At 35.7% G+C, this 18,264-nt stretch overlaps 1 protein-coding gene and 1 pseudogene across 1 annotated transcript in view; both read right to left on the bottom strand.

The window, feature by feature from the left end:
• Positions 1 to 18,264, bottom strand: part of Bcas3 (breast carcinoma amplified sequence 3) — a gene marked incomplete in the record, with an annotated part of 520,369 nt that overhangs the window by 412,674 nt on the left and 89,431 nt on the right.
• On the bottom strand, positions 10,875 to 12,302 carry LOC102008806 (annotated as a pseudogene).

Raw genomic sequence — 18,264 nt, 5'->3', positions numbered from 1 at the left:
GTGTAATACAACAAGCATTGTTAATTTCCTACCACTTTGTTTGTAACTCTGTATTGTTTGTACTGTTCTTTTGCTATTTTGTAAAAGGTTGTCTGTCTGTTAATGCTTTCCCCCTTTTATTTTTAAAATAAAAAAAAAAAAGAACATCAGTGTGTACTCATCAACCTTATTCACCAGATCTGGAACCATGAGACTTCCCACTCCTTCCCAAAGTCAAAGTGACCAGGAAAAGTAAACATTTTGATTCTGGATACTGAGGCAATCATAACAGCATAACTAAAGACATTCATGAAAGAAGACCTCCAGGACCGCTTCAGAGAGTGACAAGAAAGAAGGGAGAAGGGATAAGTGTTTTCAAAGAGTACGAGGCTATTTTGAGGAGGATAATTAAAATGTGTCTTTTAATGGCACATTCACCATTTTTGGTGAATATTTTTGATCAGAATTTTTTAACAGAATTCAAATTGTACACTTTTACTTTTTAACACACAAAAATGAGATAATGTAAAAGCAAACCCTATACTGTGAGGGAAAATTACAAAACATATATGTAATAGAGGAAATATAATAAAAAGTTCATATAACTCAAATAACGATACATTCAGCCCTTAAAAAAAGTTCATATATTTAAAAACATACTTCACCAAAAAAGATATGGAGATAGTAACTAAGGACATGAAATATTAAACATATTGAGAAATACAAATTAAAACCAATATGGGATATCACTACATCACTGATACATGAAAAAAGTTTTAAAAACTGATAATATAAAGTACAGGAAAGAATGATCACTGCTGGGAATGAAAACTTACTTTTAAAAAATGGATTACCAGTTTCTTTAAAAAATAAACATACCCTTCCATGTGATATATCTACTTCATAATTAATAATAAAAAACTAGAAATAAATATTCATCAACAGAATGCATAGTGAAATACTGATTCACTGCAATAATACCCAGCAATTAAAAAGAACAATTTATCCATAAAACAACCTAAATGAATGTCAAATCCATGCTGTAATAGCCAGGGAAGTCCATTCATGCATAAAAGCGTATATACTATATGATTCCTTCTCTACAGTAAGGCTAACAATGGTAAACCTAGAACAGCAGCAAACTGATCGGTAGTGGGTAGAGGGTAGGGATGGAGGACACAGAATACAAAGTGACATGAGAAACTTCTCAGAGTGATGAAAATGTTGCTATGTCATCATCACGGCAGAAATACGAAAGTACAAAAATGGAGATGGGAAGCAAATGTGTAAAAAAGCCTGAACTCTAGTCTTTAAAATAACAAAACCTGAAACTTATTTTCTAAGTGTTCTCCTAAAAATTAATCATCCAGTCCACTGCTGATAAAGAAAAGAGTTAATAATGAGTGCTAAGATTTTGCTTAGACAGGGAGAGGGAAAACGGCCTGTCACCTTCAATTAGGTACTCATTAGGGCTACAGCACACTGGATCCTGAAATCCTTAACACTCCACTGCCATCTACCATCCATACAATGTCACAACTAAGACTGTTCCTTCAAAACTACTTTCATAGGCAGAAAAATGTTATGAAGGTACAGCTTATCAGTAACTGAATAAGATTTGGCAAAATGAATATTCTATTTATATATCGAGAAACATCCTCTCATTCAGTGAATAACAAAAAAGATAATTCACACATTTATAAAGCAGTCAGCACACTTCCTGCCAACAACACAGTTGTGTGCACGCCCGACATATCCTTTTGTCTCTTTTCTCTCCTTAAAAGCTCTGACCATTTCCACAGGGCACTATAAGACTATCTTAATTTTTCTCATGGCCAGACTGATGAGAAAGCTTTCCAGCAAATAATCAGTATGCATGTCTCATAATGTGTTTTGCTACAATATATAGATACGAAACAATCTTTTAGTTTTGATTTTATTATACACCACACAAATGGCGTAGAAGACTGTCACAAGGAAGTTCTATAACGCAGTCTGCATGGATTTCTATTTACCTCAAGTGAGTTTATATGCTTAAGTTTGCATCTGACATTGAATGATAAAGCTCTAATTTCACACTAAAAATAATGCTGATAATTTAAAGCACAAAATGTTCCTCAAGGGGCTGGGGATTTAGCTCAGCAGCAAAGCGCCTGCCTGGCAAGCGCAAGGTCATGAGTTCGGTTCCTGTTACTGGAGAAAAACCAAAAAAAAAAAAAAAAAAAAAAAAAAAAAAAAAAAAAATGCATAGTAAATGTATTTTTTACTTTTTATGATAAAAATAAAAACTAAATGCAAAGTCTTATTAAATGACCTCTATCTAAATATAGTAATGTGTTTATAGTGTACTATCAAGTATATGTGTGTTAAATTCTCATCTAAACAATCTGTTACATACACAACATCTGACCTATACCTATAAAAGAAATTACTCATGTTTTCTAAGGGCAAAAGCCCTAATATCCACATATTACATAAATAGCCAAAAGGAGGGAATTTACCACTGAGTGTGTTAGTAACCCTGTAGTCCCAGGACTCTGGGAGACTGAGGTAGTAATATTATAAATTTAAGCCCAGCCTGGTAATCTAGCAATATCAGTCACAAAAATTTTTTTTTAATTTATTGGAGGGTTGGGTATGTACCTCAGAGTGTTTTTATTTGAATATTTAGGTGTTTGATCCACCTTGATTTTATATGAGTACGTGGTGATAAATATAGGTCTAGATTCTAGATCTGCATGTGGATAAACAGTTTTCCCAGCAAAATTTGTTGAAGAGTCTGTCTTTCCTCCAGCGTGTTTTTGGCCTATTTGTCAAAGATTAGATGTCTTGTCCTACAGACAATCTCTAGGACTGTCTCTGCATCCTTCTGTTCCACTGATTCATGTGCCTGCTTTTGTGCCAGTACACTTTTATTTTTTCACTGTGGTTTTGTAATGTAGCTTGAGATCCAGGACTGTGATGCCTCCTGCTTTGCTCTTGTAGCCCAGGATTGCTTTTCCTATTCTGGGTTTCTTCCACTTCCATTTAAGTATTAGGATCTTTTTTTTCCAGTTCTGTGAAGAATGCTGTTGGTATTTTGATAAAGACTGTATTAAATCTGTGTGTCAGTTTTTATTTTTTTATGTGTTGATTTTCTATACTGTTACATTGCTGAATTTGTTTATATAAGATCCAGGCATCTTTGGTGGAATTTTTTTTGGTCTATTATGCACAAGATTGTATCTACTGGAAAAAAGGATAGTTTGACGTCTTCCTTTCCTGTTTGGCTGGGGATATAGCTCAGCAGCACATGCCTGTCTGGCAAGCACAAGGTCCTGAGTTTTATTTCTGGTACAGAAAAAAAAACTTCAAATCCTTTCCTATTTGTATCCCTTTTCTTTCTTTCTCTTCCCTGGTAGCTAGTACAACATTTAACAGAAGTATTGGGAGTGGAAAACCTTGTCTAGCTCCTGGCTCTAGGGGAAAAGCTTTCACTTTTTCCCCACTTAATATGATGTTGGCAGTAGATATGTCATACATGGCTTTTATCAAATTAAAATAACGTCACACTAAGCCTATTTTCTTCAGGGTTTTTATCATGAATGGATGTTGGATTTTGTCAAATACTTATTTTGCATCTATTGAGATGATCACATGGTTTCTGTCCTTGCTTCTGTGTCACATTCACTGATTTATGCAGGTTTAACCATCCTTGCATCCTAAGGATCAGGCCAACTTGGTCACAACGTAGGATCATATTGAAAATTTGTTGTGTTCTGTTTGCAGTATCTTGTTCGGGAGTTTTGCATCTATGTTCATTAAAGAGACTGATCTGCAGTTTTCTTTTTTAAGTCCTTGTTTGGTTTTGGTATCAGATTAATGCTAGCTTCCGGGAATAAATCTGGCAGTATTCCTTCCTTTCGATTTCATTGCAGAGTTTCAGGAAAACTGGTGTTAGCACTTCCCTAAAATTTTGGAAGAATTCAGTACTATGGGCTGGGGGTGAGGCTCAGTGGTAGAGTGCTTACCTACCATACACAGACCCTGGGTTTGATTCCCAACACTTGGGGCGGGGGGTACAAATTTGACAATAAAACCAAGAGGTCCTGGGATTTTCTTAGTAGGATTTTTATTATTGTCTCAATTTCACTGTTGTCATTGGACTGTTCAGAATTTTTATATCTTCTTGGTCCATTTTGGTAATTCATGTGTCTAGAATTCTGTCCATTTATTCTGGATTCTGCAGTTTATTGGATTATAGGTTTTTGAAGTACTTACTTATAATCCTCTAGATTTCAGGGGTGTCCTTTGTGGTTTTCACTTTTTTCATTTCTAATTGCATTCAAATGGGTTTTTTTCTTTCCTACTTTTGATAAATTTGGTTCAGGGCTTGTCTAATTTGTTTACTCTTTTAAAGAACAGCTCTTAAACATTACTTTCTTGTATTATCTTTTTGGTCTCACTTTTGTTAATTTCCACTCTGATCTTTATAATTTCCTTCCTTGTGCTAGTTTTAGGTTTGGGTTGTTCTTATTTTTCTAGAGTCTTGAGGTACATCATAAGGTTATTTGGGCTTGCTCTGTTTTTCTGGTATGGGCATTCACAGCAATAAGCTTCCTTCTTCCACTGCTTTCACTGCGTCCCACAGGTTCTGGTACGTTCCTGCGGCACTACTGTTTGATTCTAGGAAGTACATGGTTTCTTCTATGACCTACTGATAGTACAGAATGTATTGTTTAAGCTCCACATGTTTAATTTCTGTGGTTTCTCTTGCCACTAATTTCTAATTCCATGGCATTATGGTCTTATAATATACATCGTATTATTTTGATTATTAGTTTGATTCTTTTGCATTAACTTAGATAAGCTTTATGGCCTACTGTGTAATCTACTTTGGAGAATGTTTCATGTGCAGCTGAGAAAAATGTGTGTTCTGTTGTTGTGTGGAACACTCTATAAATGTCTACGAAGTTCATTTGTTCACACTGACATTTCTTTGATGATGTTCTGTCTAGCTGATCTATTTGTGAAAGTGGAGTGTTAATGTCCCCCACTATGATTGTGTTGATGGTTATCTAATCTTTTTGTCCATTAGTATTTGTTTTATGAAACCAGAACTGGATGTATACATGTTTACAACTGTTACCGCTTCTCATGGAATTGTTCCCTTTACCAGTATGTAATGTCTTTCTTTGTCCCTTCTGATTAGTTTTGGCTTGAAGTACACTTTGTCTGAAAATAAGATACCTATTCCTGCTTGCTTTTAGGTTCATTTGCATGAAAAATTGTTTTCTTTTGTTAATTTACTCTGTGGTCTCTTTAAAGATTACAGGTATTTCTTGTAACAGCATACTGTTGGGTTTTGGGTTTTGATCCATTCTGCCAATCTGTGTCTCTCAGTTAGGGAGTTGAGACCATTTACACTGACAGTAATTACTGAAAGGTACTGGCTTACTTCTGTCATTCCACTGTTTTTGTTACTGATTCCCATGTTTTCTCCTTTCACTTAACTGTTTACCCATCTTGCTGTACTCAACTCAGTAGGCCATTTGGCACTGATGCCTTCATTGTTTCTAAGATATCCTTGAGTATTTTTCTGTAATGCTGGTTTTGTAGTCATAAACTTATTAAGGTGCTCCCTGTCATGGAAAGTCCTCAATTCCCCATCAATTTTGAAAGACAGTTTTGCAGGATATATTAATCTGAGATTTTGCCTAGGATGTATCCTGAAGAAGTTCTTTTCTGTTGTAGCTATTTAGGGTTCTATATGCCTCACTTACTTGTACATGGAATATTTTCCCCATAGTTGGAAAGTGTCTGCTATGACTTCTATAACCAGAGGTCTATGTCATTTGTGCAGTCTTTTTAATTATTTTCTGATTCCAATCATTCTTAGGTTAGTCTTTAGACCACCTAGCAGCTGCTGGATCCATTTCCAATACCTCATTTTTAGTGTACCTATGTGTATGTGGTCTCCTGCCTCAGCCCTATCTTCTAGTTCTGGCCCTCCCCTCTCACATTGTTAGCTTCTGCTGCCCATAAACAACACCTGTAACTTATAGTTCACAGTTTCAGTTCATGGCTGGCAGGCTCCAAGGCAGAAATTCATGGTGGAAACAGACTGAGTAGAGGACAGCTGCTCACCCATGGTACCCAGGAAGCAGAAAGAGATATACCCTTCCAGGTAACACCCTCAGTGAACCATCAGGCCCCACCTCCTAAAGGCACTACTAAATTCATCAATGGAAGAAACCACTATTGAATACAGCAACCTGGCCAGGCAGATAGCTTGGTGGCATAGTGCCTGCCTGGCAAGCACAAGGTCCTGAGTTTGATTCCCAGTACCAAAAAAAATACAAATTTGAATATAGCAACCTGATGATCCAATTACCCTCCAAACACATGGGTGTTAGGAACACAATTTTTATTTAAACCATAACAGGATCTTCAGTGAATAATCTTATACACACTAGAAGGGAAATATTTTAAGCCAATTTCTTAAAAAATATACACCATGCTAGAGATTCAGTTCACTAGTAGAGCCTGTATTTAGCATGTGCAAGGTCCTGGGTTCATTTTAGAGCACCAAACAAAAAAACAGGAAAAGATAAAATTAAAAACTATATTAAATCAAACACAACAACAACAACAAAGACAAAGCTCAGCCCAAAGAATGCAAAACCCAAATTAGGAAAACATTAGTAGGAAAAAACTGAATTTTGAAGGTAGGCCAGGCTAAAAACACAGAAAAATTTATTTTCAGTACAATGGTAGAATCCAAGAATATAAAATAAAGAACTTATGAAATTAACAACAGAGTATAACTATGAGGTGTCAGAGAGAGAAATTAAATGATCTTAAGGTGATGAGAATACAGAGAAATAATGGAAAGAGCAAAAACCCAACCCACATGTTACAGAGGCTCACATACCCCAGACTATTTCCTCTGCAAAGCAGAGGAAAAGGACTAAGAAATAGTTACAGTCAGGGTTCTAAATAGGAAATTGAAAAAAAAAAATGTTCTAGCACACTTTCAATTTTCTATTTCAATGCAGGCAAGTAGGATCTTGTTGAAAAAAGTTAACGTCAGAGTATCAGACACTGAAGCCACTACATATGATAGATTAAAAAATAGTATCCTTACATTACTAATGATTACAAATTTCCTACTTATTTCCACAAACATAGTATGGATGTCCAACTCCAAAAAACAAAGCTGAAATTTCACTGAAATAAATGACCTCTTATTTTATCTCATTTTACTTTATTTTTCTATAGCACTGGGGATCCAATCCAGGACCTTACACATGCTAGACAAGTACTCTACCACTGACCAAAACCTACATCCTCCACACCGTTCTGTTACTGAATCATACTCATCAACAAATTATCTGCAGTGCAGAACTGTATTCATCAAAACACAAGAAGCATTGGCAGTTATTCATAGAAATATGTGTTAGAATTATTTTTAGAAACCTAAAATACACACAAGTCTGAATTGTACACCATGGTGAATTTTAATGCAGTCAGTATACTCCTAAAAATTTACAGAGAGCAAAATACATTTCCAGACCCTTGGAAGCCTTCATCATGGTACATCCCATTCACTAGTTCTCGTGGTACCCACAAGGCCATCACTAGACTGTCTCCATTAGCCTGGTTATAGAAGCAACCCCATGAGGAAGCCTCATGCTGAGCAGTACAGGAACTGGAAGTAACCTCTTGGCTACAGCCAGCAAGATACCAAAGCCCTCAATACAATCCTAAGAAAAGGAATCAGATTTAGATGAGAAGTGAAAAGGCAGGTGTGGCGGCACACACCTGTAATCCCAGCACCAGGCGGAATCAGGAAGATTTCCATGAGTTCAAGACCAGCCTGAGATACACCGTGAGACACTGTCTCAAAAATAAAAACAAAACAAAATGAAAAGTGGAGTCCCCTTGATCAATAGAAATTATGAGATATTATGTTAAATTTGACCTAACTTGTCAAGCAGCAATAGATAACTAACCCATTCTCTCTCTTTTATATAATGTAATGATCTTTAGATGCACTACCATCCCAACTGTAGACTCAGAACAGCTTTTTAAGGACATACAATAGGTACTTCTGCCATTACACTTCAGATGACATAAAGATGCTTTCTCAACAACTATATTTGAAAAGAAAATTAAGCTTCAGCAGTGTAATGAAAGTTACAATTTCATTTCTACCTGCTACATTAACCTAATTTCTTCAATTAACTACTTAAAGCATTATATGAAAACTGAATATTTACATAAATAGTTTTAAACCTAGCAGTATACAATTTATTCTGAAACAAACTTCTTAATAGGGCTTATATTATTCAAATTCTTCTATAAAATAAGAAAATTTCTGGCACCTTAATTTTTATAGCAATAAACAGTTTCCAAAATAGCAAAATGGACATGCTACTGAGCATTAAACAAGCTTATTTTTCAATTTTTTTTTTTTAGAGAAGGGTCTCACAATGTACTTCAGGCTGGCCTTGCTGGCCTCAAGCTCAAGGCAATCCTCCTGTTTCCACCTCTTGAGTACTAGGGCTACAGGTACATTCTGCAGTGGTTCGTTATTTTGCTTTTCAATCACTTATTTATTCACACTTTGATGCTGTGGGTCAAACTTAGGGCCACTAGCACACTAGGCAAGCACCGTATCCCTAAGGTGCACTCCCAGCCAGCATTAAGAAATTCCCAAAGACAATTATTTAATTTTTCATAAATCATATCAGCAATTTGTTCTTAATGAACTGAGGTTAACCATTTTTAAAGATTTGATTAAATGTATGCAACCACATTATTTGGTTGAGTGGTCATGAGATTAACAACTTCAGAATCTTTCTATATACAAATACGTCCTATCATACATGCTGTAAACATGGAGAAATAGGTTGCTTGTTTCACATGCAACAACTACTGCTTCAGGAAAATGTCAAGAATGCTATGACACTGAGCAAAGGAACTACTGCAAGGATACAATATGAATAAGTCAAAAGATAAGCATTTTAAAGGATTTTTAGTTATGTATAGTTAAGTATTCATGTGTAACTGTATCTTTCTATAGAAGGACCAGAATTCATTTTCTATGTCAAAAAAGAATGTAGAACAAGGTGTCTTCAGCTTTTTCTAAAAACTAAGTATAATACTTTAGTATTTTATTTACTATAATATATGACTTACTATGTCCATGAAAGTTGAATACCTACTGAAAAGGACTATTGGTTACATGCAAAAAGATCTTTTATGCTTGATTGAAAATAAGAACTATAATACAATATTAAATTTAATTCCTAAATTCAACAAAATATTTATATTTTGTTTCGTACTGTCTATTTTTAATTATTTAGAGCAGCATTTTCCCTACACTCATGTATTTTTTATTAGAATCATAGCCATTTCTTAGCCTGGACAATGTTTTCAGAAAGACTTTTGTTGTTTTTCTAATAAAATACCACGAATATTTAAAAAGTGATGAATACCACCACTGTAAAGCAATGTGAAATATGGCTTTTATGACTTCAAAAGTATAAACATTAATATCATTTTCCGTTACAAAGACTTTTATTATTTTCATTCATGATACTTAACAGATTGAAACCAAATTAGGAAAAGCGGAACAAAGTACTTGAGAAAGTGACATTTTCCAAGACTGTGAGCATATAAGTGAAACGCAAAATAGCAAAGACATTTAAAATCTACCACAAATTGTAAGAAGCATGGAAACACTTATTTTTAAATGGGAAAAAGCTGCACAACCTTCAACATGTGTTACTAAATCTAATCCTTTAAATATAAGAGGAAAAAATTTGATAGTATTACCTTATTTGTATTCTTATTCAGCTCCTAAAGAACCAAAACCAGTTGGTCTCTTTTTTTTATTAACTAGTTAAATAGAAAAACAAAGAAAATGGAAACTTAACCATATTAAAAGCTAAATTCGTGATTACCCCAGTTAATAATTTTTTATTCTGCATTTTTCTACTGCACAATTTTGAATAAACAGTAGGTTACTAAAACTTTCAATAATCCCACAACTTGAGAAAGCAGTGTGAATAATTTTTTCACAAGAAGAGGAAGTAGACAAAGAGTAAGGAATACTTACACACAAAAATAGCAGGTAACTGCAGATACTCTCTGAGCACCAATATGATGCCACAGGTGGAAAACCCCACACGTCAGCATCAAAACACACACACAATTCTTTCTAAGTGTTTAAAAATTACCTTCAGGTTATGTGTATGAAACATAAATGAACTTGTCATTTAGACATAGGTCCCCATCTCTGCACTATCTCTTCATGTGTATGCAAATTTTCCAAAATACACACACAAAAAAATCCAAAATCAGAATCATTTCCAGTCCCAAGCATTTGAGATAAGAGATACTCAGCCTGTTGGTTTTTTCCTTCTGCTTCTTAAAGGGAAAATTAAGTTTAAATATAAAAATGTATGATATTCTACAATGTAAATAAAATACAAATGAAACTCAAATTATAACTGAGATACCTTAGGGAACAGGAATGGTCCAACAGTGCAACACACATTTTTATGTAACTTCTACTACGCTTACATAACCTTCCTTCAGTTAAAATCATCCATAAATACATCACTGATTAATACAATGATTTAACTTTAAGAACTTCTCAAAAAGCTGGGCATGGTGCTGCATGCCTGAGTTCAAGGCCTGCCTAGGTGGGCTACAGAGTTCAAAGCCAGCATGAACCTCAGAGTGAGACCCTGTCTCAAAATAAAGAACTTTTCAAAAAAGGTAACAGAAAACAGAGAGCTTTTCACAAAGAGGAGGGGACCAAAGATGGAGAGAGGACGAAGGAAAGTAAAAATAATTAAGATGTGTTGTGTACATTTGCCAACTTCCCACCACGAATGTAATCATTATGTACTACAAACAGGTACTTATAAAAATGTTCACATATTTAAAAATTCTTCGTTATAGAAGTCAATAAACAAGGTGCAAAATTATGTTTCCTAATTTCATCAACATTTTCTTCTTCCCACTTCTTCCTATAGGTCATATCTTCCGACTATCTGAACGTATTTTCACAGTTCTATTTCTGCTGTGTGGCCTTCCACGACAGATAATATAACTGTAAATTTTTAAAATTTTAAATTAATTTTTAAAATTTAAAACTGCAAAATCCTTGCTCACAATTTTCAACTGCTCCCTAGCAACATTATTCAACTAATTTTTCTTATCACTGACTTAGCCTTTCCATTTCACAATAACTGGTATAAAGATTTTATGTGTGTGGTGACACATCAGAACTCAAATTATTAAATGAAAATTAACGTTATTTACTCTTTTTTCCAGTGATACATTTATGCCTGTCTATATTCATTTTGGTCTCTTATTTTCTACTTTATACTGACTTTTTTTTTTTTTTTTCTGAATAAAGGTTACAAAGTACATTGTTTTGAACTGTCTCCCAGGTCTTCATCTCAGTCACTGGTTATATACTGATCATCTACAGTAAGATACGCTTACGCCAGTTTACTCCAGTAACCTCGTGAATGAAAAAAATGTTACAGAATTAAGAATAATGTTGATGTTATTTTAGCAACCCTCTTCTAATTTCAGGAAAACTATTTCCCTAATGCAGTAATTCTGTCAGGAAAGTTTTTTCTATTTCTAAACAGAATGAGAAAGAAAAGTGAAATCATAGGAAATCTACAGTTTACTACACATTGTGTGCTTTTCCTAGTTTGTCACTGGTATTACTTAAAAATCAGGAGTAAATTAATAGGCTAGCACTTCCAAATGTATGTTTTAATAAGTATAAAGTATATAAACAATTAGGTAAGCTTGTGGAGAAGCTGACCAACATACACAAATTAGAAGATCCAGATATCCGTCTAAAGTTTCTATATTTCTTTTTTTTTTTTGCAGAATATTTATTAAGGTTATTTAATATACATTTTTTCATATGTCATTTTGGAAGTCCTTCATTATAAAGGTAATTCTTTTGTCTGATGACAAACAGCAGCCACAATGATTACTCTGGACCCTCCACATTGGATAAGCTCCACTTCCTCTTGAGATATTCGTTTCCTTCTATACTTCTGAGGTAGCGTTTTTATTTCTGCAGTGTCTGGTGGACCTGGATGCATCAGCAACTCCGATGATTTACTCCCCTTAGAATGCTGTGAAATTACAGAAGAGTGAGATGGGACCCCTGCTGATCTGAAAGCTTCTGATACACTGGGTTTAGGACTGTCTCTTCTGTCAGGGAACCTTATTAAAGGCGTGTGTGGCTTGACTGCCTGGAAGACCCGGCTGGTAGACGCCATCTTGCTGCTCATCATGCCCCAGGAAGGGGCAGCTTCCAGGGAGCGAGCCACAGTAGTATCAGCAGTGGCTTGTTTTCTACTTTCATTAACCAACCATGCTGCTTTTTCTGTTTTCCACCAGTTATTACTTGTGTGTGTGTGTGTGTGTGTACACGCGCACGTGTGCGCGTGTGTGCGCGTGTGTGCGTGTGTGTGTGTGTGTGTGTGTGTGGTGACAGTGGGGGTACTGGGGATTGAACCTAGGGCCTCCATATTGAGCTATATCCAGGCCCATTTCTAATTTTCTAAATTCTGAGACAAAGTCTTGCTAAGTTGCTAAATTGTGACTTTATCATCCTGCTACCTCAGCCTTTCAGAGTACCGGGATTACAGCAATGCACCACCAAATTTATTACCTTTTATTGACCATAAAATCAGTAGTTATGGTCCTTTTATTCCAAATCTTGGTGATTTGTATCCGTTTTTCTTGATCAGACTCATTAAAGTGTTACCAATTTCAATGGTATTTTCAAAGAACTCATTTTTACTTAACTGAAACAGTATGAAGAAATGCCTAAAAATTTAATTCAATTTATAATGAAGTAGGAAGTGTGGTAATCTGGTGAATGTGAAAGGACTTACACATGGCTATAAATGTTTAGAATAGCTAACTTACTATCTTTTGTTACATCTATTTATTAAATTCACATACATACTAATACAAACTTAATCATCCAAATACAAATTTTCCACTAGGTATAAGGTTAGAATCATTGACAATATAACAAAAATTCCAAGTCTCCAAAAAATTACCAATTCTCCTTTCCTGATAACACAAATTATGAGTGTGTCAGCCTTTCAAGAATCATAACCACCACTGGTGAATTCCTACCATCCTGTCTAGTGAAACTCTGTATTGTTTTTAATGTTTTGTTTGGTTTGGTTTGGTTTGGTTTTTCTCCGGTACCGGGAACCAAACTCACAACCTTGCGCTTGCCAGGCAGGCGCTTTTGCCGCTAAGCTAAATCCCCAGCCCCTCTAATTTTTTTTTAAATTTGTATTTTCTTATTCTCTTTAATGGTTTGATCAATCTTCCATTCTTACATCTGGTAATCTGAGCAACTTCACTGAAGATAACAATATGTAACATAATAACCACTGTTAATCCCTATCATTTGGTTTGAAACCCTGTATCATTTTTAATGTCCTTGCTTTGTTTTGCTTATATTTTGCTACTGATTTTTTTACTGTTCTCTTTTAAATAAAAAAGAGATCACCTCCCCTAAATTAATATACAGAACTAGCTCTCACCAAATAAATTAAAAATCGTCAAGAAGAATTAGCACATTTTAAAATTTTTCAATTAATTTTGGGGGGGTTGCTTTTTCTGGGACAGGGTCTCACTTTGTAATGCAAGCTGGCATCAAACTCACAGCAATCCTCCTGCCTCAACCTCCTGAGTGCTAGGATTACAAGCATGTGCCAGCAGGCTTGTCTCAATTTATTTTAAAAAAGAATAGCGAGATATGAGTAAAACATACTCTAATTACTATTTCACATATCATGATCTAAGATGAAGTACAGTAGTACAAAACTATGATTTGGTTATTATAACTAAGACTCTAGTATGAAAACATTTTAGTTTTTTTAGTTTTAGTTTTTCTGTTCAATTCAAAGCTATTTATAGCACACAACAATTCCATCTCTTAAAGCATTACATAAGGAATTATAATACAGTATATATGTGAGATATCTGTAAATAACACTGATGACCAATATTAATGAAAAATTTCCAATATTTCCAAAGCAAAGACAATCAAGTTCAAACAATACATTTGTTCTAGCAAATAACTTCCATTAATCCTGCGTCAAATACAGATGGTTTCCATGTTTCTATTTCTTATGCACAGATATTAAAACATTCTTAATGTGGGGCTTCCCAGAAGATAGTGGAGTGGTGAGCAAGAGAAAAAGATCCTCTCCAAGATGTGGTGTCCAGACACTGGGACAGAGAATGTGAGGAAGAGAAGCAGCAGCAAAATGGGTTTCCTGGGACCCAAGAAAGATCTGAAGCAAGAACTGAAGCTCACAGGGAGAGCAAAGAGAGAGATTTCAACCAAGAAGTAGGAAGTGCTTTCTCCCAGAGCCCAGACTCTGAGAGGGAGGGACAGCCCAAACCAGCAGACACATGGTTACTACTGATGACCCCAGAGGCCTCCACGGAGAAACAGAGGCACGTTATCAGTGGAGCAGAGTAACAGACACTGCAGTAGGCATTTTTTAAAGTAATTCCGGTTCAGACACAACCCAGGAGAAGGTGACTGGCTGACAGCCATCTTGGGGAGGGGCCAACTGAGCTCAGAACTGCGAAGAGCTGCCCACTGGCTTCATCTAGTGGTTCCCACGGACACAGTCAAGCTGCCAAGTTCAGGTGGGCAGGAAGTCACAGAGCTGAGTTCAAGCCAGCAGGAGGCACACGGACTACTGCCGACCAAACAAATCTGGTTCCACCCTCACAGTGAGAAACCAGCCTGAACTTCAGTGGAACTAAAAGTGCAGGCTTGCTGGGATTATCCACTTATCCACAGTAAAATTACAGCTGGCCTATCATCTTGTTTCAAAAGTCTGTATCATTTTTATTGTTTATATGTTTTTCTGTTTTGATCTTTGTTGTTATTTTGTTTTTTCAATTAAAAAAAATTAAGCCTTCCATTATGTGGCTAAAAATAAACACTATAGCTGGCTTGTGGGATCAATCAGTCTGGATCAGGACTCTGCCCACGTTGTCTGCTAGTGACAGCAAAGACACATCATGAAGTGGACATTTTTTCCTTACTTTCTGCTCTCTTATCTGTCTTTTCAAGTTTTGTGTGTATGTGTTTTCTTGATTGTTTCTTCTTGTTTTTATATGAATGTGAATATGGTTTACAGTTTTTGTTGATACTGTTATTCTGATCTTCTTTTTATCTCTTCCTTCTCTCTTTCCCTCCCGTCTTCTTCACCAGTTTCTCAAAGTTTATATGACCTTCCTTTGGCCTCCAGCTTTGCGTCTAATCTCTTCCTCTTTTTTCTATTTCTCTATTTTTCCCCTTCACCCCTTTTAAGTTTTCTCCCCTGAGGGTAAAATCGCCCTATTAAGGGCTTATTACTGCATACAATTTTCTGGTTTATTTTGGGTTTTGTTATGTAACCACAAATCTAGTTCACATGGTTAAAGGTGGCAAATTAATAGTTACCTCAGTTTTTCATTTTCTAGGCTGTTCTTGATGGTACTGTTGTTGCTGATTGCAGCACTTTAGCCAAGGTGATATAATTATTCTAATCAGTTGCTCTTCCTGTGATAACAACATTAAGACTGCCTAAGGGTCATAAAAAATACTACAGGCCAGTGCCAAAGAACCAGGGGCTGGGCTAACTAGGCATCAACTTCTCATCCCAAATAAATCGAAGAGGTAGGATCTTGCAACAGACTCAAAATTCTTCATGTTGAAATGGACTAAGCAATTCTTATGCAGAGATATTAAAATATTCTTAAATTACAATGGACTAACAAGCAAATCTAGTTTATTCCACCTGTATATTTCTCAGATTGATAAATGCTTTCACTAAAAAGAACTCCCAAAGGGCAGAGACTAAGTCTTACTAACTATTATATGTTGAACACAGTATTAATTATTAAAAGAAATAATGATGTAAAAGGAATTAAATGGATGGATTAATGTTAAGTACTTGTTAAAAGAATTAACTGGGCCAGAGAGACAACTCAATGGCACAGTACCTGTCTGGCAAGCACAAGGTCCTGAGTTCAATTCCTAGTACCAAAAATAATTAATAATAATAATAAAAAGAAGAAGAATAAGAATAAAAGAACTACTCCAATACTATTATGATGGTTACATGTCATTACACATTTGTGCAAACCCACAGAATTTAAAACAACGAGTCTGAATCCTAATGTGAACAAACTACAAACTTTGGGGGGACAGAAATATGTCTATACAGGTTCATCAATTTTAACCAATCTAATAGCAAGACATTGACAATACATGCTTGGAGGTAAGAGCTACCTAGGAAATCTCTGTAACTTCCACTTAATTTTACTGTTACCCTAAAACTTATTTTTTAAATTGTTTTTTAAAAATATATTTAAAAGTCCATGTAAAAAAGGAACTGATGAACAGATTAATTGAAGAGAAATACTGAGAAAAATTCCATTTCTGAAAAAAAAATCCTATAAAGTTTGACATTCTCCTTTTTTTAATTCTTACTTGTTTAATAAGTCCTGCTGTGCTCGCTTCAGGACTAATAAGTCTGCTATATGTACTTCTATCAAGAGAATCACAAATATTGTGCATTTGATTAAAAACTAGACATTGATATAATGGCTTTATATAGAGAGTGTCTCATTTAACACATTAACTCCTCAATGCAGGTAAAATTTTATACAGAAAAGGATCTTTATACATTTGATTCAACAAATGTTATTCAGAAAAGGATCTTAAAACATTTCCTTCAACATGAAAAGAGGAAGACTGGGCCGGGGATATAGCTCAGTGGTGCAGCATCTGCCTAGCGAGAGAGAGAGAGAGAGAGAGAGAGAGAGAGAGAGAGAGAGAGAGAGAGAGAGAGACACTGTACTCTTTAATATTCTGCAATAAAATCCTGGGGAAAATATTTCTAACAACTGGAAAGATTTTAGTTGCTAAATATATAATATTTAAGTTTCTGATATTCATTTGCTGTTAATTAAAAATCAATCAATAGATCTACAAGAGATCTTACTTAGAAGATTAAAGTTCCAACCTTGACTTAGCCTCTGGCTTCCAAATAACCAAAGAGAAAGCTAAATCATCTGCCTTTGGCACTCAAATAGCAGATATTATAATCATCCATAATTAGAATGTAAATGGCATAATATATTGTTGGGAACTTGAAATTAAAAGCTTACTTTATAAATTCCTATGGAAAAGAAAATGAATTTATATTGATAACAGCAGGAAATTTCTGATAAATAACCAAATAAGGGAAACCACTGGCAGACAGATACAAAACAGAGGCAAATCAGACAAGTTCAAAATTAAACATTAAAATTTTTTGCTTAAATGATTAAGAATTGTGTCATAGGAGCTGATAATGTAACTCAGTGGTGCAGCCCTTCCCCTACCATGTGCAAGGTCCCATTTTCAATTCCCATCGCTGCAATAAGAGTAAGACATCATAAAGTTTCTTTAAAATCACCATGTAAGAGTCAGCAGAAGAGCAGCTGATGAACAAGGACTCGGAGAACATGAGAGTACCCACACCCAACAACTCAGAGGTTGAGCTGACTAGGAACGCAGGAGCCATTCGGGAGCTGGAAACCAGGAGGACCTTTCCCAATACCTGGGGAGACGCCCTGGAGGTCACTCTTCCCCTAACTGTACAGGCTGTGGTGGAGGAGCAAGTGGAGCTCCAGAGAGGTCTGCACCAAGACTTCATGAATTACATGGGTGCCCAATATTCAGATTTTGAAGAACCGCCTTTATGGAGAAGGTACATGTCTAGGTTACCTGCTGGGACACTTTGCACCTAATGGTGCTGAAACTGACTAGCAGGCCGAGGACTTCATCCACATGTTCCTGCCGCCTGTGTTGACGGGTGGGGAGAGGACACTAAGTGCTTGTGGGATCCCAATGTGCTGGGAGGCTGGAGAGAACACCCCTCTGCTTTCTTAGACAAGAAACTTTGATAAAGCATACTTCCCTGGATCCCAGTTCAGTAGAGGGATAAACAATCTTAAAGATAAGTTTACTACTCAGTCAGCCCCAGATAGTAGAAAAAAGCTACAAAAAAATGGCTTTTGCCCCAGATAGCTCACTTGGGATGTTAGTAAGAATTGCCTCCTCAGTATTTTATAGCTGTGAGGAGGAGGAGGTCAAGGAGAGAAAACAAAGAGACCGAGAAAAAACGGCTGCCTTTGTTGCAGCACTAAGAGAAACAGACCCTAAGTCTGATTCTC

The sequence above is a fragment of the Chinchilla lanigera genome, unplaced genomic scaffold (assembly GCF_000276665.1).
Source record: "Chinchilla lanigera isolate Chin_1 unplaced genomic scaffold, ChiLan1.0 scaffold00050, whole genome shotgun sequence".
Classification (NCBI taxonomy): domain Eukaryota; kingdom Metazoa; phylum Chordata; class Mammalia; order Rodentia; family Chinchillidae; genus Chinchilla; species Chinchilla lanigera.
The sequence above is the reverse complement of the archived record's forward strand: the minus strand, read 5'-3'. Positions and strand labels throughout refer to the sequence as shown.